Source organism: Oncorhynchus clarkii, unplaced genomic scaffold, assembly GCF_045791955.1.
Source record: "Oncorhynchus clarkii lewisi isolate Uvic-CL-2024 unplaced genomic scaffold, UVic_Ocla_1.0 unplaced_contig_126_pilon_pilon___fragment_2___debris, whole genome shotgun sequence".
NCBI classification, from domain to species: domain Eukaryota; kingdom Metazoa; phylum Chordata; class Actinopteri; order Salmoniformes; family Salmonidae; genus Oncorhynchus; species Oncorhynchus clarkii.
In genome coordinates, this window is record NW_027261134.1 from 480,398 (window position 1) to 488,290 (window position 7,893).

The window sequence follows — 7,893 nt, forward strand, 5'->3', positions numbered from 1 at the left end:
TGCTAGACCATCCCGGAGCGGGACAAAGTAGTAAGCCACCACAAGACCTCAAACCTCACAATTTCCATTTTCGACAGATAAAGTTCATTATAAAGACACGCAGGTTAAAATATCAAAACAAAATATGTGACCAATGGCATTAAATTGGGGACAGGCCGAAAAGCATGAAACATGTATGGCAATTTAGCGAGTTAACCCGCTAGCTAATTTGTCCTGTGATATAAACATTGCGTCATTTTTTTACCTGAATTACACAAATTCCTCTACTCCGACAATTAATCCACACATAAAACGGTCAACTGAATCGTTTCTAGTCATCCCTCCTTCTTCATCTTTGAATTTATATGGTAATTGCCATCAACACAAATCAGTTCTTCCATCAACCACGTCCTTCAATCAACCACGTGAGTGAGGAGATATCGCGTGCATAGGCAGAAATCCCAGGGGGGGACACGACCCCCCTATCCTGGGAAAAATATGATTTCCCCCCCCAATATATCACTGTAAACATATCTATGTAATTTCAATAATATGAATGAACGCAATGAAAGCACTTATGCTGATTATAGACACTTAATAGCACGTTTTTAAGTTTCAAAAGATTGCGACCCCCGCCCTTTGCCTCACAATGGTTTGATCCACTGCAGGTCATTAGTATTGTTGGTGAATTTGCAGAGCTGGCGCGCAAACTAAAGCAAACATTAACTATCAAGCTAGCTCACCCTAAAAGTGTTTTGAAACACATAACCTGTCATTATGAAAATCACTGTATTCAAACCTGTGTAGATCAGTCAATTCTTAACTTAAAGACTTAAAACTCAGGATTCTGTAAGTGGCTATGTCAATAAAGACAAGTGTTTACTTATAGCTTCCTGCGCCAACCGGAAGTGCCTTTAATTGGGTCACACTGTCTGTTTTGAAGGGTTAAAAAAGTCACATCTTTCCAAAACTTCATATGTGTGACTAGGTAACCCTCCTAAACTGTAAATCAGTAATTTCCCCCAGCAGATGTCAAAGAAAAGCTCTCTCACACACACACAGCAAGGATGGAGTGAAAAAGTGTGGTGCTGAAAGACACAGAGAGCAGGCAAGGGCATAAACATAATCTCTAGGCCGTGCAGAGTTCAACGAGATATCCCGTAGCTCGCTCGGTCTGAGCGCAGCGACCATGAGAAAAGTAGGCCCAAAATGAAGCCTAGCCCTAAATGTCATTTGTTTTGGGTGACAGTGAGAGAACTGCTAGGGTGAGAAGCACAATTCGACCTCAGGTACGTTCCTGAGGTCCTCCCGATCCGTGCAGGCATTAACCCTTAGCAGTTAAAATAAGGTGTTTACTTCAAACAGTTTGCATTGACTTCTCTCCCCATAGGAATACATTGCCTGCACCTCTAAATTCAACCTGAAGCCTATGTGGGTTATGAATGCCTTATGAACCTGTCTTCTATGACAGTCCATCAGACCACTATGAGGTCTACCTGTGTCGAATCTAAGCTTCCTGGAGCATCCGGAAGTGGTTAAATTCACCCAAAGGGTATTTTGATGTACATAACCTGCAAATGTGAAAATGACTGCATTCAACCCTGTGTAGATCAGTCAATTTTTAACATAAAGACTTTAAACTCAGGATTCTGTAAGAGAATACCCCAAGCAAGATATGTGTTTACGTATAGCTTCCTGTGCCAACCGGAAGTGCCTTTAATTGGGTCACACTGTCTGTTTTGAACTTGCATTGGCCAAGTGCCCACATCAACCTACAATTTACTCATAACCCACTTCCAGGAGCACCCCATCACTCACCTTACCATATCAGGGTTACAGTCACATATAGGCTGGACCTGTGGGCAGCGAAAGAGGGTAGAACGGGAATGGATCCAGAACCTACAGACAATAACACCAAATGGCCTGTATTAGAAAATGGGTTTTAACAGACAGGAAAATGGATGGAGAAGAACATGGTTTTATTCATAATTTATTTTTACTCTATATATTTATGGTTTGTTTGGTTTTAGTTTGGCACTTCCTCTTTTAGGTTTTTCCTTTCCTTTAACAAAACAATAAAACCATTTAAATGCACAATATGGCGTTTATGTTCATATTTAACAACACTATGGTTGAATGAATCTCTCACCACATCGACTTCTGCACTGCCACCCAGAAAAAAAGAGGCAACTTGGAGCTTACCTCAGTTTAATTTATGATCCTAGGTGTCTGGTAACATGACCGAATACAAACAGTGCAGCTATTCCCTCCGCAAGGCTATCAAACAAGCTAAGCGCCAGTACAGAGACAAAGTAGAATCTCAATTCAACGGCTCAGACACAAGAGGCATGTGGCAGGGTCTACAGTAAATCACGGACTACAGGAAGAAATCCAGCCCAGTCACGGACCAGGATGTCTTGCTCCCAGGCAGACTAAATTACTTTTTTGCCCGCTTTGAGGACAATACAGTGCCACTGACACGGCCTGCAACGAAAACATGCGGTCTCTCCTTCACTGCAGCCGAGGTGAGTAAGACATTTAAACGTGTTAACCCTCGCAAGGCTGCAGGCCCAGACGGCATCCCCAGCCGCGCCCTCAGAGCATGCGCAGACCAGCTGGCCGGTGTGTTTACGGACATATTCAATCAATCCCTATACCAGTCTGCTGTTCCCACATGCTTCAAGAGGGCCACCATTGTTCCTGTTCCCAAGAAAGCTAAAGGTAACTGAGCTAAACAACTACCGCCCCGTAGCACTCACATCCGTCATCATGAAGTGCTTTGAGAGACTAGTCAAGGACCATATCACCTCCACCCTACCTGACACCCTAGACCCACTCCAATTTGCTTACCGCCCAAATAGGTCCACAGACGATGCAATCTCAACCACACTGCACACTGCCCTAACCCATCTGGACAAGAGGAATACCTATGTGAGAATGCTGTTCATCGACTACAGCTCGGCATTCAACACCATAGTACCCTCCAAGCTCGTCATCAAGCTCGAGACCCTGGGTCTCGACCCCGCCCTGTGCAACTGGGTACTGGACTTCCTGACGGGCCGCCCCCAGGTGGTGAGGGTAGGCAACAACATCTCCTCCCCGCTGATCCTCAACACTGGGGCCCCACAAGAATGCGTTCTGAGCCCTCTCCTGTACTCCCTGTTCACCCACGACTGCGTGGCCACGCACGCCTCCAACTCAATCATCAAGTTTGCGGACGACACAACAGTGGTAGGCTTGATTACCAACAACGACGAGACGGCCTACAGGGAGGAGGTGAGGGCCCTCGGAGTGTGGTGTCAGGAAAATAACCTCACACTCAACGTCAACAAAACGTCAACAAAACTATTAACGGTTACATCACCACACATGGCCCATTTCTCTTGGAGATACCCCATGATGAATTCCACACAACAGACCTGATACACTGAACAACAACCACAGCAGACCTCATTTTTAAGAATTGGTGTGAGCAGCTACATTTAGAATAGGCTCTACCCACAATTTGGACCCACACCACACCCTTCTTTTCCCCCCAACCCCCTGTACACACCCCCTTTCCTCCCCCAGTTGCTTTCTTAGATTACCCAGCAGAGGGGGTAGTTGACCCCCTCTCATCATGAATTTATCCAAGTCTTTTCAACTCACAACAGCACAGACCCAACTTTTGGAGAGGGGGGGTTGTCTTTCATTTCACTCTACACTCCAAATGTCATATATGTATATAATCACTTGCACATTTAGCAAAAAACACTACATTGGGGAAACCCAGTATACAATAGAAAATAGACTTAAACAACATTCTATACAATATCAAACGGGCCCATTTACACACAGAACTAGTGACTCATTTCCAGGATCACCCCATCACTTACCTCAATATATCAGGATTACAGTCGTGTTCTGGGTGGACCAGTGGGCGGCAAAAAGCAGTGGAACGTAGGTGGATAAGAGACCTACAATTACACCGAGCGGTCCACAAATCACGAGAAAAAAAAAAAAAAGGTTTCCGGACCCATATCTCCCATTTCCCAAGTGGACGCAAACACGGCAAAAATCTACCGCATACACAGGATCCCAAATGGACAAAAACGCGATGGTTGCTAGACCATCCCGGAGCGGGACAAAGTAGTAAGCCACCACAAGACCTCAAACCTCACAATTTCCATTTTCGACAGATAAAGTTCATTATAAAGACACGCAGGTTAAAATATCAAAACAAAATATGTGACCAATGGCATTAAATTGGGGACAGGCCGAAAAGCATGAAACATGTATGGCAATTTAGCGAGTTAACCCGCTAGCTAATTTGTCCTGTGATATAAACATTGCGTCATTTTTTTACCTGAATTACACAAATTCCTCTACTCCGACAATTAATCCACACATAAAACGGTCAACTGAATCGTTTCTAGTCATCCCTCCTTCTTCATCTTTGAATTTATATGGTAATTGCCATCAACACAAATCAGTTCTTCCATCAACCACGTCCTTCAATCAACCACGTGAGTGAGGAGATATCGCGTGCATAGGCAGAAATCCCAGGGGGGGACACGACCCCCCTATCCTGGGAAAAATATGATTTCCCCCCCCAATATATCACTGTAAACATATCTATGTAATTTCAATAATATGAATGAACGCAATGAAAGCACTTATGCTGATTATAGACACTTAATAGCACGTTTTTAAGTTTCAAAAGATTGCGACCCCCGCCCTTTGCCTCACAATGGTTTGATCCACTGCAGGTCATTAGTATTGTAAGGGACACGTGTAAAACACTTTTGAAGGTGGTACTGAACATGAGCTAACGCCATACAATGCAGTCCGGTTATCACGTAAGCGTCTGTCAGACTTCTGGTGATCTCAACTGGAGTACCCCCATTGTCTTGAATGCACTGAAGTCGTTAGTTGATTTGAACACGGCATCAGAGTGTAAACTATGGTACCTCAGGGTTGCCAGATCAGACCCCCCTTTCCAGGGGTATTTAGCTTAGAAAAACTGTCTGCCCCCTCCATTTATTGTTGATAAATGCCCCATCTCAGTATTAGTTCCTGCATCATCCTCTCCACAATACCTTCCCCAAGGACTTAACCCCCCAAAAATGGATTGAGCTATATCTTGCAACTCTGTTTAGCTTTCGTGCTACGGTTGCATTTGGGAAGGTGACATCAATTGGCTTTTTGATTAGTTAACTGTAAACTACTTGTCATGTGTACGCCGTAACAAGTACAACGATTTGTCACATGCTGAAGTGGCCAAACTAAGTTACGATCTCAGGCAACGGTGCGCAGTGAACGGCATGCCATATTTTCTAAACTAGATTTACATGGCTCCCTTGTACCGCATCACATTGTAAAACAAGTCAACCTGTTTTTCAGACTAGATGTTACGAATCCCTTTTGGCCCAACAGTCTAGGGGGGATGGTAATGAGACCCGTAACATAACTCATGCAAATTATAATAGTGACAAAGTAAAAGTGTGAACGAAATAACCAGGACAACTGAAATCTACCGTCAAACTCAATGTTTATTTGCTGAGCTGGACCCAAGGAAAGAAACAATAAGTATACAAAAACACCCCTAAGCTAGACTAGCCTACTTTAACAACAGCTAACTAACTAACGAAAAATACAGTGGGTGGTCCGCCTAGTTCTAACTAGTGTATTTAACTAAATCTACCTACGGGTAGTGTATGCCCATGGGCGACTTGTCTTGGTTTCCCCTTTTCCCACCAGCAATCAAACACAAACACCATAACCAAAAACAATACTCACAGGTGATGACAAAGTGCTATTTAGGTGCTCAAACAAAAGGGAGGTTAATACACAAAGAGAGAGTGAAACAGAGAGATCTACAGACATGGCATTTACAGAGAGATTGAGCTCTAGAGCAAACAACTGATGGGTTTTTTTTTTCTTTTTTTTTTCGCACAAAGGCGGAGGTAGCGGTCCTGCTGTTGGGTTGTTACCCTCCTACGGCCCTCCTACGGTCCCCAACTCAAGCACAAACACTGCCTGCTCAGGAACGGTGTATAAGGGCATGTCTGTTCATTGGCAAACAAAGGAAAACATTGTGCAATGCAGTACAATGGAAGTTGAAAATGGACATTTGTTATTGGATAAGTCCGGGTATTGCCTCCCCGTTTCAGTACATTTTCTTCTGTTTTGTGCCAAATGAACAACCCAGGCATCCCAAATTACCATAGGCACTGTTTAACTAAACCAGACTCACAGTTGCGAACTTGTGGAGGCCTGGCCATCGGAGGTGTTGTGATAGGGAAGAGGACTTTGTAGCTGGTGTTCTCGTGTGCGACCTCCTCGATCCACAGAAACTCAAGCATGGGCTCAATGGTGTAAGTGACAAAGTACTGGTCATCCTGAATATGGCTCTGTAAGGGAGACGAGTGATGCAGTCAGGCTGTAATACACAATTGGAGTGCAAAAACAGGTCAATGTTCCTTATAAGCCAGAAAGGTAAATACAAGTATTCTACCGCTTGTCTTTTAGCCGCTCGTAATTTAAGACAAAATATCAAAAGGAAAGTATTGTTTACCAGACTTTAGAGTGCTGGTAGGTATATGGTGGTCAACTTGCATTTCTGGCGGTGTGCATTTTCAAAGCAACTGACACGCAAAGTAAACACTTGCACAATATGTAAACAGTAGCCGAGTGTTGCTTGCATTCAGTTGACTGTGGCAAAGCTACCGGCTCCCTAAAAAGTCAGGTAAACAATACTTGTGTGGATATTTGGTCTCAAATTTCAAGCGGCTAAAGGACAAACTGCAACGACAAGCGGTAGAGTATGTTTAAGTGTCATTTTATGCAACATTCACACAATTTTGCAATCCATTGTATATTAGCATGATTAAGCAGACAATTGCTCAATAAGAAACATTTTACACAAGACAACATTTCTAGGAGTTTAGCCATGAGAGATGGCAAAGGGTTACTGCAAAGCACTGACAACTGCTGCAGTAAAAAGGGCTCTACAAATTAGATTTAGAAATTAAACAGGAAACATTTTACTCATCCAACGCTGACCTTGAAATAGCCGCCAACCGCCCCCACCGGAATTTCAACAATAATATGAGCGAGAGAATGATATTAGCCTCTAATGGCCAAAATGCTGCATTTGGATGCATCTTCACTCCCTACCCTCAACATCCACTTTCACTGATTCTTCCCTTTCCAATCAAGAATAGCAACCTCCACAACTGGAAAGGAGAACTGGAAAAGTCCAGTGGGTCCCCCTACTCCCAAAGCGGTCACTCCTATCATAGCCCAGGTTCACCACACAGTCAACAGTCAAATAGAAACGTGTACACCTACAGCTACACCCATTAAACAAAACACTAACTGCAAAGGAGCACAGGGTAATGTATCAATATTATTAAGAGACATAATTACATCTGCTCCTCTTTCACCCACAGGAGGCGACAGGCAAGGGGTACAGACAAGCACAGGGCAACTCAAGGGGCATATGACGATGATTAAAGGGCAAGACAATTGGGCAACACCCCAAAGCTCCCAAATCCGAACCCGCACAAAAAACGAATATCGCTGTGCCTGTCCAGGGCCCCTGTACAACTGGCGCCTCAAAATACCCACCATCATCCCCACCACAACCCCATCTTCAACCCCAACACCAGCCTAAACCCACACACCCTCCCCCAAAACCTTTCTATCACAAGAAAAGCTAAGTCAAAGTCTAAAGTGAAAGTGAAAAAGTGAAAGTGAGACAGATTTTTTGGTTTGAGGAATCTTGGAGTGTTATGATTCAAACGAACTGAGGAGCTGTTTCTGCAAGGACAGGACGTACTTCTGGATGGGTAAGTGCTAATGCCGTTTTATGAAATATAAAAATATATATATCTATAAAAAATATATATACACACCACAACACACAACACA

At 43.7% G+C, this 7,893-nt stretch overlaps 1 long non-coding RNA gene across 1 annotated transcript; it reads right to left on the minus strand.

Annotated features, from left to right (window-relative positions):
• Positions 1-5,522: 5,522 nt before the first annotated feature.
• LOC139405152 (uncharacterized) lies at positions 5,523-6,583 on the minus strand. The gene is made up of 3 exons (XR_011633862.1): positions 6,536-6,583; positions 6,215-6,371; positions 5,523-6,026 (listed from the first exon to the last, which is right to left on the minus strand). It is a non-coding gene; the product is annotated as an uncharacterized lncRNA (long non-coding RNA).
• Positions 6,584-7,893: the final 1,310 nt, after the last annotated feature.